We start from the raw sequence: 20,677 nt of genomic DNA on the forward strand, positions 1-20,677 counted from the left end.
CCATTTGTAACATCATGTACAAACACATATGCACATATATCAAAACACAAATTTTACCTATCATGCAACAAGCATAAATCGCACTTATGAGCATGCCATGGCGAATACATCCCACACCATCCCCCTTTCAATTTTTGGTCATGGTTAAACAAAGAAAACTCCATGTCTTACTCAAGAATGCTAAAAGAAATTTCAAGAGTAGTCAATCCATCATTACATGTATCATCAACAAGCTTCACATTTAGCATGCAATGGCTTTAACACAATATCAACCTTGGCCAAATACCATTTCCATGGCATAACAAGGATTTGAACCATGGGCTAACATGAACATCAAGTTAGCAACTAAAACATGCATGAATCTCATGACACAACCTCAAACATACCTTAATCTTGACACAAGTATGACCAAATCTCCTTCTAGTTCTCTTCTAAACCAAGCATGAAGCAAAAATCCTTCCTTTTTCCCTTAGTATTTTCAGCCAAGATTTTGAGAATGGATGAACAATTTTTTTTCCTTTCTTTTTCCTCTACTCACGGCAACAAAGGGGGGCATCCATGCTCATTTTTTTTTCATTTCTTTATTTTTTCTACATAATCCACTAACTAAACATGTTGGAAACATGTTCCCTGCCCATATTCTTGTCATGGCCAGCCACTCACCTTAGGAAGTGGGTTATTTGACATGCAAGGACAACTATTTTCCCACATGTATTAATAGGCCACCTTACAATTGCCTAGCACATTTCTAAATTTTCTCACATAAGTCCTATTTGATAAAAATTCACTTACTATTAACAAAATCCAAACACGAAATTTTCACACATGCATATATACATATAATGAGCATCAATTATGATGGTTAATTATTATTATGACTCGGTTTGGTGGTCCCGAAACCACTTTCCGACTAGGGTCGATTTAGGGATGTCACAACTCTCCCCCACTTAGAAATTTTCGCCCCGAAAATCTTACCGTAAATAGGCTCGGTATCGCTTCTTTCATAGAGTCCTCAAGTTCCCAAGTGGCTTCTTCCATTCCGTGTTTATGCCACAACACCTTTACTAACGGGATTTTCCTATTGCGCAACTCTTTACTTCACGCCTCATAATGCGAACCGGTTCCTCTTCATAGCTCAAATTAGGCTGAATCTCAATCTCGGATGGAGCAATTACGTGCGATGGATCGACCTATATCGTCAAGCATCGAGACATGAAAACGTTGTGAATCCTTTCGAGCTCAGGGGCAAAATTAATCGATATGCGATCGCCCAACTCGTTCGGATACTTCATATGGCCCGATAAACCTCGGACTCAATTTGCCCTTACGACCAAATCTAAGCACCTTCTTCCAAGGTGAAACTTTGAGAAAGACCTTGTCTCCAACCCGATATTCAATATCTTTTCTTTTCAAATCCGATACGACTTTTGGCGATCCGGCGACTTTCAAACTTTCACGAATTACTCGAACTTTTTGCTCGGCATCCTTAACCAAATCAACCTCAAGAATTTACCTTCACTAAGTTCAGTCCAGAATAATGGGGTACGGCATTTACGATCGTATAAAGCCTCGTAAGGCGCCATCTTAATACTTGATTGAAAGCTATTGTTGTAGGCGAATTCAATCAAAGGTAAATACCGCTCCCATGAACCACTAAACTCAAGGATGCAACATCTCAACATATCCTCGAGTATTTGAATTATCCGCTCGGATTGACCATCGGTTTGGGGATGAAAAGCGGTGCTAAAATGCAGCTTGGTACCCAAAGCATCTTGCAATTTCTTCCAAAATCGCGACGTAAATCTTGGGTCTCTATCCGACACGATAGAAATAGGCACCCGTGTAATCTCACAATCGAGAAACGTACAATTCCGCTAATTTGTCCATTGAAAATCCGTACGTCGGGGATAAAGTGAGCCGACTTAGTTAGTCTATCGACAACGACCCAAATCGCATCCTTCTTACTCACCGACAATGGCGGTCCGGATACAAAGTCCATTGTGACTCGATCCCATTTCCATTCGGTATCATGATCGGTGAAGTAATCCCGATGGCACTTGATGTTCCGCTTTCACTTGTTGACATATCGACACCTTGAAACAAATTGAAATGTCTCGTTTCATACCGGCCACCAAAATTGGCGTTTGTGTCATTGTACATTTTAGTACTACCCGGTGGATTGACATTCGACTACAATGGGCTTCATTTAGAATTATCGAAATAAGTTCAATTCTTTGGAACACATGACGACTTCGAACCTCAAACAATCGTCATCATCAATTTGAAACTCGATTCCTTGTTCGTAACACACTCACCCGCTTTGCAAGCAACTCCTCATCAACTTTTCGAGCTTCCCGAATTTGATGAGCCAACAATGGTTTGGCCTTCAATTCGCTACTAACACATTGTCGGGTAGAATAGACAAGAGTACATTCATCGTCGTAAAGCAAAAAAGTGATTTCCGACTTAAGGCATCCGCAACCACATTGGCCTTTCCGGGTGATAATCAATAACGAGTTCATAATCTTTTAACAACTCGAGCCATCGTCTTTGTCGCAGATTTAAGTCTCTTTGAGTCATCAAATATTTGAGACTTTTGTGATCCGAATACACTTGGCACTTCTCACCAAATAAGTAATGTCGCCATATCTTTAAGGCGAATACGATGGCGACCAATTCGAGGTCATGGGTTGGATAATTTTTCTCATGTGGCTTTAATTGTCTCGACGATAGGCCACAACTCGACCTTCTTGCATCAATACACAACCTAACCCAAGTAGGGAGGCATCACTATAGATGACAAACTCTTTGCCGATTCGGCCGTACTAGAACCGAGCTTTCGTCAAATGGGTTTTCAATTGGTCGAAACTTTTTCGACACTTTTCCGTCCATTCAAATTTGACATCTTTCAAGCGGTTTTGTCATGGGTGTGGCTATCATCGAGAATCCTTTCACAAACCGTCGGTAGTAACCGCAAGCCCCAAAAAGCTCCTAACTTCGGTAACATTCCTTGGAGGTTTCCAATTGACTATGGTCGAAATTTTGTTCAGTCCACCCGACATCGATGCGGACACCACGTGCCCAAAAAGCTAACCTCTTTCAACCAAAATTCACATTTATTGAACTTTATGATAATCGCTTATCTCGTAAGATTTGCAACACTAGCCTCGTGTGTTCAAGATGTTCGGTTTCATCTTCGAATAGACCAAAATGTCATCGATAAATACAACTACGAACCGATCCAAGTATGGCTGAAAATTCTATTCATTAAATCCATAAACACCGTAGGGCATTAGTGAGCCCAAACGGCATCACCAAGAATTCAGAGTGACCGTACTCGCTCTAAAAGCGGTTTTGGTATGTCCGATTCTCGGACCTCAACCGATAGTACCCGACCTCAAATCTATCTTTGAAAACACCGAGGCTCCCTTTAATTGATCAAACAAATCGTCAATTCGTGGCAATGGATATTTATTCTTTATCGTCACTTTATTGAGTTGACGATAGTCGATGCACAACCTCATGGTTCCGTCCTTCTTCTTCACAAACAATACAGTGCGCCCATGGAGAAAAACTCGGTCGAGCGAAACCTCTATCCGTCAATTCTTGCAATTGAACCTTCAATTCCTTCAATTCCGTTAATGCCATACGATCGGGGCTATTGAAATCGGCGTAGTACCGGTACAACTTCGATGTCAATTCCACTTCTCGAACCGGTGGCAATCCCAGAACTCCTCGGGAAAAACATCTGAATACTCACAAACCCTTTGGTACCGATTCGAGTTTTCTTCCGCCTCTTTACTCCCAAACACATACGCAAGGTATGTTTCACACCCCTTTTCACATATCTTCGAGCGGTCATAGAAGATATTATTGTCGGCACTCCTTTTAAATCAAGAGACTCGACTCGGACTACCTCATTATTTGCACTCCTCAAATTAATGGTTTTCCTTTTGCGATCCACCATTTGCATCATGTACGGTCACCAATCCATACCAAGAATAACATCAATTCATGAAATGGTAGAAGCATCGATCGGTCGGAAACAGATTCTCGAATTATTAGGGGCATCTCTTGCACACTTTATCAACAAGCACGTATTGACCCAAAGGGTTTGACACTGAATTACGAACTCAGAGACTCAACAGTAGAGTCTTCTTGGATGCTAAGGTTTCACATACATATGAGTGAGTAGAGCGGGGTCAATCAATGCAATCACAATAGTATCAAAGAGAGTAAAAGTACCGGTGATAACGTCGGGAGGATGCCTCCTCTCGTATGCTGGATGGCATATGCTCTAGCAGAGCATCGGGTCTCGGATCGGACGGCCATTAGAGGCTCCTCTCGATTACCACCCCTACCTCCAGAGATTCTCGGGGCCTACCTCCACCGTCGTTCCACTAGGTCTTGCACCTTGCGCCTTATTCCTCTCATCTAGCTCCGTGCAATCTCTAATGAAGTGGTCCTTGAACCGCATCCATAACAGCCCTATTAATGACTTACCCCAACATTCACCTAGGTGTCGCCTTCCACATTGGGGGCATTCGTGTCTCTCTTGACGATTATTGCCCACACTAGCTATCAAGTAGCTCGAGTCCGCCAATGGTCGGGCTCTAATGGAAATTCCCGATCGTCCTCGACTTCATCGGTGTCCTCCCCGAACCTCTTTACACCGAGAACGGAGCTTTACTCGTCGATCTTTTACGGTAATCTCTTGCTTCAAATTCAGCCTTCTTCTTCTCCTCCCAAGTTCTTCCGCTTTGCGTGCTCGCTCGACTAGTGTCACGAACTCCTTTATCTCCAAAATTCCCACTAGTAACTTTAACTCTTCATTCAATCCTTCTTCAAATCTTTTGCACATCGCAACCTCATCAGCCACACACTCCGAGCATACCGACTAAGTCTTATGAACTCATGTTCAGATTCAGACACGGTCATCCCGCCTTGCTTGAGTTCCAAGAATTCCTTACGCTTCGATCGATGAACCGTTGACTAATGTATTTCTTTCAAATTGGATTGGAAGAAATCCCAAGTAACTCGCTCATTTGGGACTATGGAAATTAAAGTCCTCCACCAATAGTAAGTCGAGTCTCATAACAAGGATATAGCACATTTAAGACATTCGTCGGGTGTGCATGACAGTTCATCTAACACTCTAATGGTGTTATCGAGCGTAACTCGGCCTTTTCGGCATCATCAAGAATTATGGCCTTGAACTCCTCGGCCCCACGCTTCCTAATCAAGTCCACGGTGGTTTACTCAAGCCTCACGGGATCAAGAATCGGAGGCATTGCGGGCCCTTGGGGTGGAGTATTTAAATTCGGGAATGGTTGGACAGTAGGGTTGGTTCGGGCATATTATGCGACCCACTCATTCATCATAGTGAAGAAGGCTTGTTTCGCCCTTCATTTTGATTATTCATGATGACCGAGGCTCAACAGCGGTGTCCCTTGCGCAGAGCAGCCGCTACACTTTCAACGTCATCCGCCAAGGGTCTCTCTACCCCGGGTTCCATCGCTAATCAAAACAAAAATTTTAACCGTCAGAAGTCATCACATTATTAAGCACTATCAATTTGGCATGTATAGCTAGACTCACACGCGTTATGGTAGTCCTAGAACCGACTAAACCATAGCTCTGATACCAATAAAATTGTAACACCCCTAACTCGTGACCGACGCCGGTGTCGGACACGAGGGGTTAACGAGACAAATCCTCTTAAAGTACCGACCAATTTGGCATTTCTGGACAGGCTGGAAAACTGCATCACCGTCGCCTTAAAAATCATATCTCGAGTTCCAAAACTCGGAAACTGGTTTCGTAAATTTTCCCTGAATTTAGACTCATACACCCATCCATGGATTTATTTTTAGAATTTTTGGTTGGGCCAATTGGTACAGTTTATTAGTTAAAGTCACCCTTGTTACAGGGATCGACTGCTCTGACCTCCGCGCGTTACAACTTGAATATCTTTCTGTACAGGGCTTTAATACTGGTGCCGTTTGTTTCTAATGAAACTAGACTCAAAATAGAATCTGTACATATAAGGCATGACTCCTAATTCTTTCTGGATAATTTATGGTAAATTTTCAAAGTCGCGACAGGGGACCCAGAAATCGTTCTGGCCCTGTCTCACGAGAACTTTAATATCTCCCAGTATACTGTTCATATGGTCGTTTGTTTCGTCCATATAAAATAGATTCATCAAGGATCAGTTCCATAATTTACTCACTATTTAATTCTACTTCTACTATTTTTAGTGATTTTCAATCTCATCTCACTGCTGCTGTCCGCAACAGTTACTGCAGTAGACTATGCCAATTTCATGAATTTTTCCTTGGCCTTAATCATCCATCATACATGACACAAATTATGGCCACCTTAACAAAATTTGAGTTTCTAAGACTCGTGGCTATAGGTTCTAGCATCCCACTCGACGACCACATAGGCCATTTTACATGGCTTAAAATTTACAACCCACAATTCGACAAAATATAATAGCCTATACATGCCAAATGTTCTTCAACAACAAAAACAATACCACAAGATTTCAGCCGTGTGATGACTTCAACGACGGTTCCGAGCACGCAACAATACGAGTCCAAGAGACCTAAAATGGGTGACAAGAAAACACTGAGTGAGTTTACAACTCAGTAAGTCATAAGCATTCGTCAATCCATCGATAAAGTTACTACTACATGTACAACAAATGAGGCTAGGTACTTGTCCATATCGAATCTATACCATAATACCTCGGACCTTTCGGTCCAATCTCGCACCAATTCATACATCCACATTTCATATTCTACACAACAAGATAATCAAGCATTTTTACACATTAACTCATTTTCCAGCACAACCATACAATTTCAATCATCACATAGATTTAAGGCTTACCAAATTCAACCCCAAGCATGAACGTATTACCTATTCGTCATGAGCTCAAGGTGCTTACCCGATCCGCTGTCCATACTCACTCGATGGAGACACACCTCCATATAATTGTTCGATTGGAGATATTTATATATATATATAGAGTACGCACACACAAAGTGCTTAATACTCGATTTCGCACACTTAGTGCCATGCGATTTAAGCCCGCACACACAGTGCCATGCCCTTCGAGCTCGCACACTTAGTGCCATATATTTCCAGCATGCACACTTAGTGCCATATATTTCCAGCACGCACACTTAGTGCCAATCTCGTCACCGTACACACGTATTGTTCAAGACACTTAGTGCCGAAAGCAAACTTTCTACACATTTCACTATTTCTTTTACATTCAACAATTGTCATCACTCCACACACATACATTTTCATTTATATATATACATCATCCCATTAAACACAATTGCATAAATTTTACAATCATTTAAGCAATATCAAATACGTGCTTAATGACTTACCTCGTGTTGGGTAAAATAGTTCCAAGTCGGCTACTCGATGACCTTCGTCTTTCCCTTGCTTGATTCTCCTTCTTTAACTCCTTGAGCTTAATCAATAAATCACTAGTTTAACCATCTTGCTAAACATTCATAATTCAACTACACATGCATATGTATGCTTGTATATTCGCAACCATTCTTACTAATCGCCCATTTGGTCGATTATACACCTAACCGAATATGCACCAAAACTTGATTCAACATTACCTACATACTCACTTTAATGGCCGAATATATATACATGTACAATGTCAACTAACATCTTTTAATCACCTAATTTCATCTCATGAACATTTAATCAAATTTTCCCAATCTAGCATATATTTTCACATCCATTTGTAACATCATGTACAAACACATATGCACATATATCAAAACACAAATTTTACCTATCATGCAACAAGCATAAATCGACTTATGAGCATGCCATGGCCGAATACATCCCACACCATCCCCTTTCAATTTTTGGTCATGGTTAAACAAAGAAAACTCCATGTCTTACTCAAGAATGCTAAAAGAAATTTCAAGAGTAGTCAATCCATCATTACATGTATCATCAACAAGCTTCACATTTAGCATGCAATGGCTTTAACACAATATCAACCTTGGCCAAATACCATTTCCATGGCATAACAAGGATTTGAACCATGGGCTAACATGAACATCAAGTTAGCAACTAAAACATGCATGAATCTCATGACACAACCTCAAACATACCTTAATCTTGACACAAGTATGACCAAATCTCCTTCTAGTTCTCTTCTAAACCAAGCATGAAGCAAAAATCCTTCCTTTTTCCCTTAGTATTTTCAGCCAAGATTTTGAGAATGGATGAACAATTTTTTTTCCTTTCTTTTTCCTCTACTCACGGCAACAAAGGCGGGGGGCATCCATGCTCATTTTTTTTCATTTCTTTATTTTTTTTACATAATCCACTAACTAAACATGTTGGAAACATGTTCCTTGCCCATATTCTTGTCATGGCCGGCCACTCACCTTAGGAAGTGGGTTATTTGACATGCAAGGACAACTATTTTCCCACATGTATTAATAGGCCACCTTACAATTGCCTAGCACATTTCTAAATTTTCTCACATAAGTCCTATTTGATAAAAATTCACTTACTATTAACAAAATCCAAACACGAAATTTTCACACATGCATATATACATATAATGAGCATCAATTATGATGGTTAATTATTATTATGACTCGGTTTGGTGGTCCCGAAACCACTTTCCGACTAGGGTCGATTTAGGGATGTCACAACTCTCCCCCACTTAGAAATTTTCGTCCCCGAAAATCTTACCGTAAATAGGCTCTGTATCGCTCTTTCATAGAGTCCTCAAGTTCCCAAGTGGCTTCTTCCATTCCGTGTTTATGCCACAACACCTTTACTAACGGGATTTTCCTATTGCGCAACTCTTTACTTCACGCCTCATAATGCGAACCGGTTCCTCTTCATAGCTCAAATTAGGTGAATCTCAATCTCGATGGAGCAATTACGTGCGATGGATCGACCTATATCGTCAAGCATCGAGACATGAAAACGCTAGAATCCTTTCGAGCTCGGGGGCAAAATTAATCGATATGCGATCGCCCAACTCGTTCGGATACTTCATATGGCCCGATAAACCTCGGACTCAATTTGCCTCACGACCAAATCTAAGCACCTTCTTCCAAGGTGAAACTTTGAGAAAGACCTTGTCTCCAACCCGATATTCAATATCTTTTCTTTTCAAATCCGATACGACTTTTGGCGATCCGAAGCGACTTTCAAACTTTCACGAATTACTCGAACTTTTGCTCGCATCCTTAACCAAATCAACCTCAAGAATTTACCTTCACTAAGTTCAGTCGTAATAATGGGGTACGTCATTTACGACCGTGATAAAGCCTCGTAAGGCGCCATCTTAATACTTGATTGAAAGCTATTGTTGTAGGCTAATTCAATCAAAGGTAAATACCGCTCCCATGAACCACTAAACTCAAGGATGCAACATCTCAACATATCCTCGAGTATTTGAATTATCCGCTCGGATTGACCATCGGTTTGGGGATGAAAAGCGGTGCTAAATGCAGCTTGGTACCCAAAGCATCTTGCAATTTCTTCCAAAATCGCGACGTAAATCTTGGGTCTCTATCCGACACGATAGAAATAGGCACCGTGTAATCTCACAATCGAGAAACGCATAATTCCGCTTAATTTGTCCATTGAAAATCCGTGACGACGGGGATAAAGTGAGCCGACTTAGTTAGTCTATCGACAACGACCCAAATCGCATCCTTCTTACTCACCGACAATGGCGGTCCGGATACAAAGTCCATTGTGACTCGATCCCATTTCCATTCGGGTATCATGATCGGTCAAGTAATCCCGATGGCACTTGATGTTCCGCTTTCACTTGTTGACATATCGACACCTTGAAACAAATTCGTAAATGTCTCGTTTCATACCGGCCACCAAAATTGGCGTTTGTGTCATTGTACATTTTAGTACTACCCGTGGATTGACATTCGACTACAATGGGCTTCATTTAGAATTATCGAAATAAGTTCAATTCTTTGGAACACACAGACGACTTCGAACCTCAAACAATCGTCATCATCAATTTGAAACTCGATTCCTTGTTCGTAACACACTCATTTCGCTTTTGCAAGCAACTCCTCATCAACTTTCTCGAGCTTCCCGATTTGATGAGCCAACAATGGTTTGGCCTTCAATTCGCTACTAACACATTGTCGGGTAGAATAGACAAGAGTACATTCATCGTCAGAAGTAAAACAAAGTGATTTTCGACTTAAGGCATCCGCAACCACATTGGCCTTTCCCGTGATAATCAATAACGAGTTCATAATCTTTTAACAACTCGAGCCATCGTCTTTGTCGCAGATTTAAGTCTCTTTGAGTCATCAAATATTTGAGACTTTTGTGATCCGAATACACTTGGCACTTCTCACCAAATAAGTAATGTCGCCATATCTTTAAGGCGAATACGATGGCAGCCAATTCGAGGTCATGGGTTGGATAATTTTTCTCATGTGGCTTTAATTGTCTCGACGATAGGCCACAACTCGACCTTCTTGCATCAATACACAACCTAACCCAAGTAGGGAGGCATCACTATAGATGACAAACTCTTTGCCGATTCGGCAGTATTAGAACTGGAGCTTTCGTCAAATGGGTTTTCAATTGGTGAAACTTTTCGACACTTTTCCGTCCATTCAAATTTGACATCTTTCAAGCGGTTTTGTCATGGGTGTGGCTATCATCGAGAATCCTTTCACAAACCGTCGGTAGTAACCGCAAGCCCCAAAAAGCTCCTAACTTCGGTAACATTCCTTGGAGGTTTCCAATTGACTATGGTCAAATTTTGTTCAGTCCACCGACACCGATGCGGACACCACGTGCCCCAAAAAGCTAACCTCTTTCAACCAAAATTCACATTCTTGAACTTTGCGTATAAGCGCTTATCTCATAAGATTTGCAACACTAGCCTCGTGTTCAAGATGTTGATTTCATCTTCGAATAGACCAAAATGTCATCGATAAATACAACTACGAACCGATCCAAGTATGGCACGAAAATTCTATTCATTAAATCCATAAACACCTTAGGGCATTAGTGAGCCCAAACGGCATCACCAAGAATTCAGAGTGACCGTACTCGCTCTAAAAGCGGTTTTGGTATGTCCGATTCTCGGACCTCAACCGATAGTACCCGACCTCAAATCTATCTTTGAAAACACCGAGGCTCCCTTTAATTGATCAAACAAATCGTCAATTCGTGGCAATGGATATTTATTCTTTATCGTCACTTTATTGAGTTGACGATAGTCGATGCACAACCTCATGGTTCCGTCCTTCTTCTTCACAAACAATACAAAGCGCCCCATGGAGAAAAACTCGATTCGATTAAACCTCTATCCGTCAATTCTTGCAATTGAACCTTCAATTCCTTCAATTCCGTTAATGCCATACGACACGGGCTATTGAAATCGGCGTAGTACCCAGACAACTTCGATGTCAATTCCACTTCTCGAACCGGTGGCAATCCCTTAACTCCTCGGAAAAACATCCAATACTCACAAACCATGGTACCGATTCGAGTTTTCTTTCCGTCTCTTTACTCCCAAACACATACGCAAGGTATGTTTCACACCCTTTTCACATATCTTCGAGCGGTCATAGAAGATATTATTGTCGGCACTCCTTTTAAATCAAGAGACTCGACTCGGACTACCTCATTATTTGCACTCCTCAAATTAATGGTTTTCCTTTGCAGTCCACCATTGCATCATGTACGGTCACCAATCCATACCAAGAATAACATCAATTCATGAAATGGTAGAAGCATCGATCGGTGGAAAACAGATTCTCGAATTATTAGGGGCATCTCTTGCACACTTTATCAACAAGCACGTATTGACCCAAAGGGTTTGACACTGAATTTAACTCAGAGACTCAACAGTAGAGTCTTTATCGATGCTAAGGTTTCAACTATTCATAGAGGAACACTAATCCAGGCCCGGAATTTCGAGACCGATATTGGCATGTGAACTAAAAGACTTTCACCAATTGGAAATGACCTGGGAATTTAAGTATGTTGGTTCCTTGTGGAAGGTTAAAGGCATTCAAGAAACCAGCTTGAGGAAAATAGAGATGGAGGAGAAAGGGGAAGGAAATAATTAGATAGAATTGGAAGGGGAAATCGACAGAGCTGTCGTAGAAATGCCGAGGAAAGGATTCAACCATAGGATTTCACGATAAGGATTCATTTTTGAGGTTACTTCAATTGCCCCACGTCAGAGTAATGAGTGAAATTGTAAGACCACCTTGGTAAAGGATTGTATGGTTAAATTGGAAAGGTTGAGATTTAGGAATCTATGAAGATTCACTTGGTTGATTGTTTGTGAATAAGGGACCAAGGCCTATGGTTGTTGAATGCCAAGATGAAAGGTGATTTAGAGTAATTAGGGGCCAGATGAGTGGCCTAATCTTACTGCAGTAGACTATGCCAATTTCATGAATTTTTCCTTGGCCTTAATCATCCATCATACATGACACAAATTATGGCCACCTTAACAAAATTTGAGTTTCTAAGACTCGTGGCTATAGGTTCTAGCATCCCACTCGACGACCACATAGGCCATTTTACATGGCTTAAAATTTACAACCCACAATTCGACAAAATATAATAGCCTATACATGCCAAATGTTCTTCAACAACAAAAACAATACCACAAGATTTCAGCCGGTGTGATGACTTCAACGACGGTTCCGAGCACGCAACAATACGAGTCCAAGAGACCTAAAATGGGTGACAAGAAAACACTGAGTGAGTTTACAACTCAGTAAGTCATAAGCATTCGTCAATCCACTGATAAAGTTACTACTACATGTACAACAAATGAGGCTAGGTACTTGTCCATATCGAATCTATACCATAATACCTCGGACCTTTCGGTCCAATCTCGTACCAATTCATACATCCACATTTCATATTCTACACAACAAGATAATCGAAGCATTTTTACACATTAACTCATTTTCCAGCACAACCATACAATTTCAATCATCACATAGATTTAAGGCTTACCAAATTCAACCCCAAGCATGAACGTATTACCTATTCGTCATGAGCTCAAGGTGCTTACCCGATCCGCTGTCCATACTCACTCGATGGAGACACACCCTCCATATAATTGTTCGATTGGAGATATTTATATATATATATAGAGTACGCACACACAAGGCTTAATACTCGATTTCGCACACTTAGTGCCATGCGATTTAAGCCCGCACACACAAATGCCATGCCCTTCGAGCTCGCACACTTAGTGCCATATATTTCCAGCATGCACACTTAGTGCCATATATTTCCAGCACGCACACTTAGTGCCAATCTCGTCACCGACACACACGTGTTCCGCACACTTAGTGCCGAAAGCAAACTTTCTACACATTTCACTATTTCTTTTACATTCAACAATTGTCATCACTCCACACACATACATTTTCATTTATATATATACATCATCCCATTAAACACAATTGCATAAATTTTACAATCATTTAAGCAATATCAAATACGTGCTTAATGACTTACCTCGTGTTGGGTAAAATAGTTCCAAGTCGGCTACTCGATGACCTTCGTCTTTCCCTTGCTTGATTCTCCTTCTTTAACTCCTTGAGCTTAATCAATAAATCACTAGTTTAACCATCTTGCTAAACATTCATAATTCAACTACACATGCATATGTATGCTTGTATATTCGGCAACCATTCTTACTAATCGCCCATTTGGTCGATTATACACCTAACCGAATATGCACCAAAAACTTGATTCAACATTACCTACATACTCACTTTAATGGCGAATATATATACATGTACAATGTCAACTAACATCTTTTAATCACCTAATTTCATCTCATGAACATTTAATCAAATTTTCCCAATCTAGCATATATTTTCACATCCATTTGTAACATCATGTACAAACACATATGCACATATATCAAAACACAAATTTTTACCTATCATGCAACAAGCATAAATCGCACTTATGAGCATGCCATGGCCGAATACATCCCACACCATCCCCCTTTCAATTTTGGTCATGGTTAAACAAAGAAAACTCCATGTCTTACTCAAGAATGCTAAAAGAAATTTCAAGAGTAGTCAATCCATCATTACATGTATCATCAACAAGCTTCACATTTAGCATGCAATGGCTTTAACACAATATCAACCTTGGCCAAATACCATTTCCATGGCATAACAAGGATTTGAACCATGGGCTAACATGAACATCAAGTTAGCAACTAAAACATGCATGAATCTCATGACACAACCTCAAACATACCTTAATCTTGACACAAGTATGACCAAATCTCCTTCTAGTTCTCTTCTAAACCAAGCATGAAGCAAAAATCCTTCCTTTTTCCCTTAGTATTTTCAGCCAAGATTTTGAGAATGGATGAACAATTTTTTTCCTTTCTTTTTCCTCTACTCACGGCAACAAAGGGGGGCATCCATGCTCATTTTTTTTCATTTCTTTATTTTTTCTACATAATCCACTAACTAAACATGTTGGAAACATGTTCCTTGCCCATATTCTTGTCATGGCGGCCACTCACCTTAGGAAGTGGGTTATTTGACATGCAAGGACAACTATTTTCCCACATGTATTAATAGGCCACCTTACAATTGCCTAGCACATTTCTAAATTTTCTCACATAAGTCCTATTTGATAAAAATTCACTTACTATTAACAAAATCCAAACACGAAATTTTCACACATGCATATATACATATAATGAGCATCAATTATGATGGTTAATTATTATTATGACTTCGGTTTGGTGGTCCCGAAACCACTTTCCGACTAGGGTCGATTTAGGGATGTCACAACTCTCCCCCACTTAGAAATTTTCGTCCCCGAAAATCTTACCGGTAAATAGGCTCGGGTATCGCTCTTTCATAGAGTCCTCAAGTTCCCAAGTGGCTTCTTCCATTCCGTGTTTATGCCACAACACCTTTACTAACGGGATTTTCCTATTGCGCAACTCTTTTACTTCACGCCTCATAATGCGAACCGGTTCCTCTTCATAGCTCAAATTAGGCTGAATCTCAATCTCAGATGGAGCAATTACGTGCGATGGATCGACCTATATCGTCAAGCATCGAGACATGAAAACGCTAGAATCCTTTCGAGCTCGGGGCAAAATTAATCGATATCGATCGGCCCAACTCGTTCGGATACTTCATATGGCCCGATAAACCTCGGACTCAATTTGCCCTTACGACCAAATCTAAGCACCTTCTTCCAAGGTGAAACTTTGAGAAAGACCTTGTCTCAACACGATATTCAATATCTTTTCTTTTCAAATCCGCATCGACTTTTGGCGATCCAAAGCGACTTTCAAACTTTCACGAATTACTCGAACTTTTGCTCGGCATCCTTAACCAAATCAACCTCAAGAATTTACCTTCACTAAGTTCATCCGAATAATGGGGTACGTCATTTACGACCGTATAAAGCCTCGTAAGGCGCCATCTTAATACTTGATTGAAAGCTATTGTTGTAGGCGAATTCAATCAAAGGTAAATACCGTTCCCATGAACCACTAAACTCAAGGATGCAACATCTCAACATATCCTCGAGTATTTGAATTATCCGTTCGGATTGACCATCGGTTTGGGGATGAAAAGCGGTGCTAAAATGCAGCTTGGTACCCAAAGCATCTTGCAATTTCTTCCAAAATCGCGACGTAAATCTTGGGTCTCTATCCGACACGATAGAAATAGGCACCCGTAATCTCACAACTGAGAAACGTACAATTCCGCTAATTTGTCCATTGAAAAATCCGACGCGTCGGGGATAAAGTGAGCCGACTTAGTTAGTCTATCGACAACGACCCAAATCGCATCCTTCTTACTCACCGACAATGGCGGTCCGGATACAAAGTCCATTGTGACTCGATCCCATTTCCATTCGGGTATCATGATCGGTGAAGTAATCCCGATGGCACTTGATGTTCGCTTTCACTTGTTGACATATCGGACACCTTGAAACAAATTGAAATGTCTCGTTTCATACGGGCCACCAAAATTGGCGTTTGGTCATTGTACATTTTAGTACTACCGGGTGGATTGACATTCGACTACAATGGGCTTCATTTAGAATTATCGAAATAAGTTCAATTCTTTGGAACACACAGACGACTTCGAACCTCAAACAATCGTCATCATCAATTTGAAACTCGATTCCTTGTTCGAACACACTCGGCCGTTTTGCAAGCAACTCCTCATCAACTTTTCGAGCTTCCCGATTTGATGAGCCAACAATGGTTTGGCCTTCAATTGGCTACTAACACATTGTCGGGTAGAATAGACAAGAGTACATTCATCGTCGTAAAGCAAGCGGTGATTTCCGACTTAAGGCATCCGCAACCACATTGGCCTTTCCGGGTGATAATCAATAACGAGTTCATAATCTTTTAACAACTCGAGCCATCGTCTTTGTCGCAGATTTAAGTCTCTTTGAGTCATCAAATATTTGAGACTTTTGTGATCCGAATACACTTGGCACTTCTCACCAAATAAGTAATGTCGCCATATCTTTAAGGCGAATACGATGGCGACCAATTCGAGGTCATGGGTTGGATAATTTTTCTCATGTGGCTTTAATTGTCTCGACGATAGGCCACAACTCGACCTTCTTGCATCAATACACAACCTAACCCAAGTAGGGAGGCATCACTATAGATGACAAACTCTTTGCAGATTAATTTGTACTAGAACTGAGCTTTTCGTCAAATGGGTTTTCAATTGGTCGAAACTTTTCGACACTTTTCCGTCCATTCAAATTTGACATCTTTTCAAGCAGTTTTGTCATGGGTGTGGCTATCATCGAGAATCCTTTCACAAACCGTCGGTAGTAACCGCAAGCCCCAAAAAGCTCCTAACTTCGGTAACATTCCTTGGAGGTTTCAATTGACTATGGCGAAATTTTGTTCAGTCCACCCGACACCGATGCGGACACCACGTGCCCCAAAAAGCTAACCTCTTTCAACCAAAATTCACATTTCTTGAACTTTGCGTATAATCGCTTATCTCATAAGATTTGCAACACTAGCCTCGGTGTTCAAAGATGTTCGGTTTCATCTTTCGAATAGACCAAAATGTCATCGATAAATACAACTACTGAACCGATCCAAGTATGGCTGAAAATTCTATTCATTAAATCCATAAACACCGAGGGCATTAGTGAGCCCAAACGGCATCACCAAGAATTCAGTAGTGACCGTACCTCGTTCTAAAAGCGGTTTTGGGTATGTCCGATTCTCGGACCCTCAACTGATAGTACCCCGACCTCAAATCTATCTTTGAAAACACCGAGGCTCCCTTTAATTGATCAAACAAATCGTCAATTCGTGGCAATGGATATTTATTCTTTATCGTCACTTTATTGAGTTGACGATAGTCGATGCACAACCTCATGGTTCCGTCCTTCTTCTTCACAAACAATACGAGCGCCCATGGAGAAAAAACTCGATCGAGCGAAACCTCTATCCGTCAATTCTTGCAATTGAACCTTCAATTCCTTCAATTCCGTTAATGCCATACGATACGGGGCTATTGAAATCGGCGTAGTACGGTACAACCGATGCGAATTCCACTTCTCGAACCGGTGGCAATCCGGTAACTCCTCGGGAAAAACATCGAATACTCACAAACCACTGGTACCGATTCGAGTTTTCTTTCCGTCTCTTTACTCCCAAACACATACGCAAGGTATGTTTCACACCCCTTTTCACATATCTTGACGGTCATAGAAGATATTATTGTCGGCACTCCTTTTAAATCATGAGACTAAACTCGGACTACCTCATTATTTGCACTCCTCAAATTAATGGTTTTCCTTTGCGATCCACCTTGCATCATGTACGGTCACCAATCCATACCAAGAATAACATCGAATTCATGAAATGGTAGAAGCATCGGATCGGTAGGAAAGCGAGATTCTCGAATTATTAGGGGCATCTCTTGCACACTTTATCAACAAGCACGTATTGACCCAAAGGGTTTGACACTCGAATTACGAACTCAAGAGACTCAGCGGTAGAGTCTTCTTTGGATGCTAAGGTTTCACATACATATGAGTGAGTAGAGCCGGGTCAATCAATGCAATCACAATAGTATCAAAGAGAGTAAAAGTACCGGTGATAACGTCGGGGAGGATGCCTCCTCTCGTGCGCGGATGGCATATGCTCTAGCAGAGCACGGGTCTCGGATCGGACGGCCAGATTAGAGGCTCCTCTCGATTACCACCCCTACCTCCAGAGATTCTCGGGGCCTACCTCCACCGTCGTTCCACTAGGTCTTGCACCTTGCGTCTTATTCCTCTCATCTAGCTCGTGCAATCTCTAATGAAGTGGTCCTTGAACCGCATCCATAACAGAGCCCTATTAACAGACTTACCCCAACATTCACCTAGGTGTCGTCTTCCACATTGGGGCATTCAGGTCTCTCTTGACGATTATTGCCCACACTAGCTACTCAAGTAGCTCGGAGTCCGTCAATGGTGGGGCTCTAATGGAAATTCCCATGATCGTCCTCGACTTCATTGGTGTCCTCCCGAACCTCTTGTTAGCCGAGAACGGAGCTTTACTGTCGATCTTTTACGGTAATCTCTTGCTTCAAATTCAGCCTTCTTCTTCTCCTCCAAGTTCTTCCGCCTTGCGAGCTCGTTCGACTAGTGTCACGAACTCCTTTATCTCCAAAATTCCACTAGTAACTTTAACTCTTCATTCAATCCTTCTTCAAATCTTTTGCACATCGCAACCTCATCACCACACACTCCGAGCATACCGACTAAGTCTTATGAACTCATGTTCAGATTGAGATACTGTCATCCGGCCTTGCTTGAGTTCCAAGAATTCCTTACGCTCGATCGATGAACCGTTGACTAATGTATTTCTTTGAAATTCGGATTGGAAGAAATCCCAAGTAACTCGTTCATTTGGGACTATGGAAATTAAAGTCCTCCACCAATAGTAAGTGAGTCTCTTAACAAGGATATAGCACATTTAAGACATTCGTCGGTGTGCATGACAGTTCATCTAACACTCTAATGGTGTTATCGAGCGAACTCGGCCTTTTCGGCATCATCAAGAACTATGGCCTTGAACTCCGGCCCCACGCTTCCTAATCAAGTCCACGGTGGTTTACTCGACCTCACGGGATCGAGAATCGGAGGCATTATGGGCCACTCACCTTAGGAAGTGGGTTATTTGACATGCAAGGACAACTATTTTCCCACATGTATTAATAGGCCACCTTACAATTGCCTAGCACATTTCTAAATTTTCTCACATAAGTCCTATTTGATAAAAATTCACTTACTATTAACAAAATCCAAACACGAAATTTTCACACATGCATATATACATATAATGAGCATCAATTATGATGGTTAATTATTATTATGACTCGGTTTGGTGGTCCCGAAACCACTTTCCGACTAGGGTCGATTTAGGGATGTCACAGCTCACTTGTCCGTCTCACCCGATGGGGTGCTAGTAGATGAATTAGAGGCCAAACCATTATTGATTCGTCAAATACTTGAATCCCGTAAAGTCGATATTTGAATTGGTCACTAAACGAAAGTGAATGTGCTTGAATGAGGAATCGGAGTTTCGGATTGACGACAATGATTGCTTGACGTTCAGAGGTCGATTATGTGTTCCAAGAAATTCGGAACTTATTTCGATGATTTTGGACGAGGCTCACAGTAGTCGAATGTTAGTCCACCCAGGTAGTACTAAAATGTACAATGACCTGAAACGTCAATTTTGGTGGCCGGGTATGAAACGAGACATTTCTGAATTTGTTTCAAGGTGTTTGATATGCCAACAAGTAAAAACGGAACATCAAGTGCCATCGGGATTACTTCAGCCGATCATGATACCCGAATAGAAGTGGGATCGGGTAACGATGGATTTTGTATCTGGATTGCCATTGTCATCAAGCAAGAAAGATGCAATCTGGTTATTGTTGATAGATTGACCAAGTCGCTCATTTTATCCTCGTCTGCAGATTTTTCGCCGATAAATTGGCGTAATTATACATCTCCCAAATTGTTCGATTGCATGGGGTACCTATTTCTATCGTGTCGGATAGAGACCCAAGATTTACATCGCGATTTTGGAAAAAGTTACAAGAAGCGTTGGGTACTAAGATGCATTTTAGCACCGCATTTCATCCCCAGATCGATGGCCAATCTGAGCGAATAATTCGGATACTCAAGGATATGTTGAGATGTTGCGTCTTAGAGTTTTGTGGTTCATGGGAAAGATATTTGCCTTTGATTGAATTCGCTTACAACAATAGCTTTCAATCAAGCATTAAGATGGCACCTTATGAGGCCTTATACGTCGTAAATGCCGTACCCATTATTTTGACCGAACTTAGTGAAAGTAAAATTTTGGGGTTGATTTGATTAAGGATCTTTGAAGCGAAAGTTCGAGTAATTCGTGAAAGTTTGAAAGCCGCCGGATCGTCAAAAGTCGTATGCGGATTCGAAAAGAAAAGACATTGAATATCAGGTTGGAGACAAAGTATTTCTCAAAGTTTCACCTTGGAAAAAGGTGCTTAGATTTGGTCGTAAGGGCAAACTAAGTCCGAGGTTCATCGGTCCGTATGAAGTATCCGAACGAGTT

Source organism: Gossypium arboreum, chromosome 6 (assembly GCF_025698485.1).
Source record: "Gossypium arboreum isolate Shixiya-1 chromosome 6, ASM2569848v2, whole genome shotgun sequence".
In the NCBI taxonomy this organism is placed as follows: Eukaryota; Viridiplantae; Streptophyta; class Magnoliopsida; order Malvales; family Malvaceae; genus Gossypium; species Gossypium arboreum.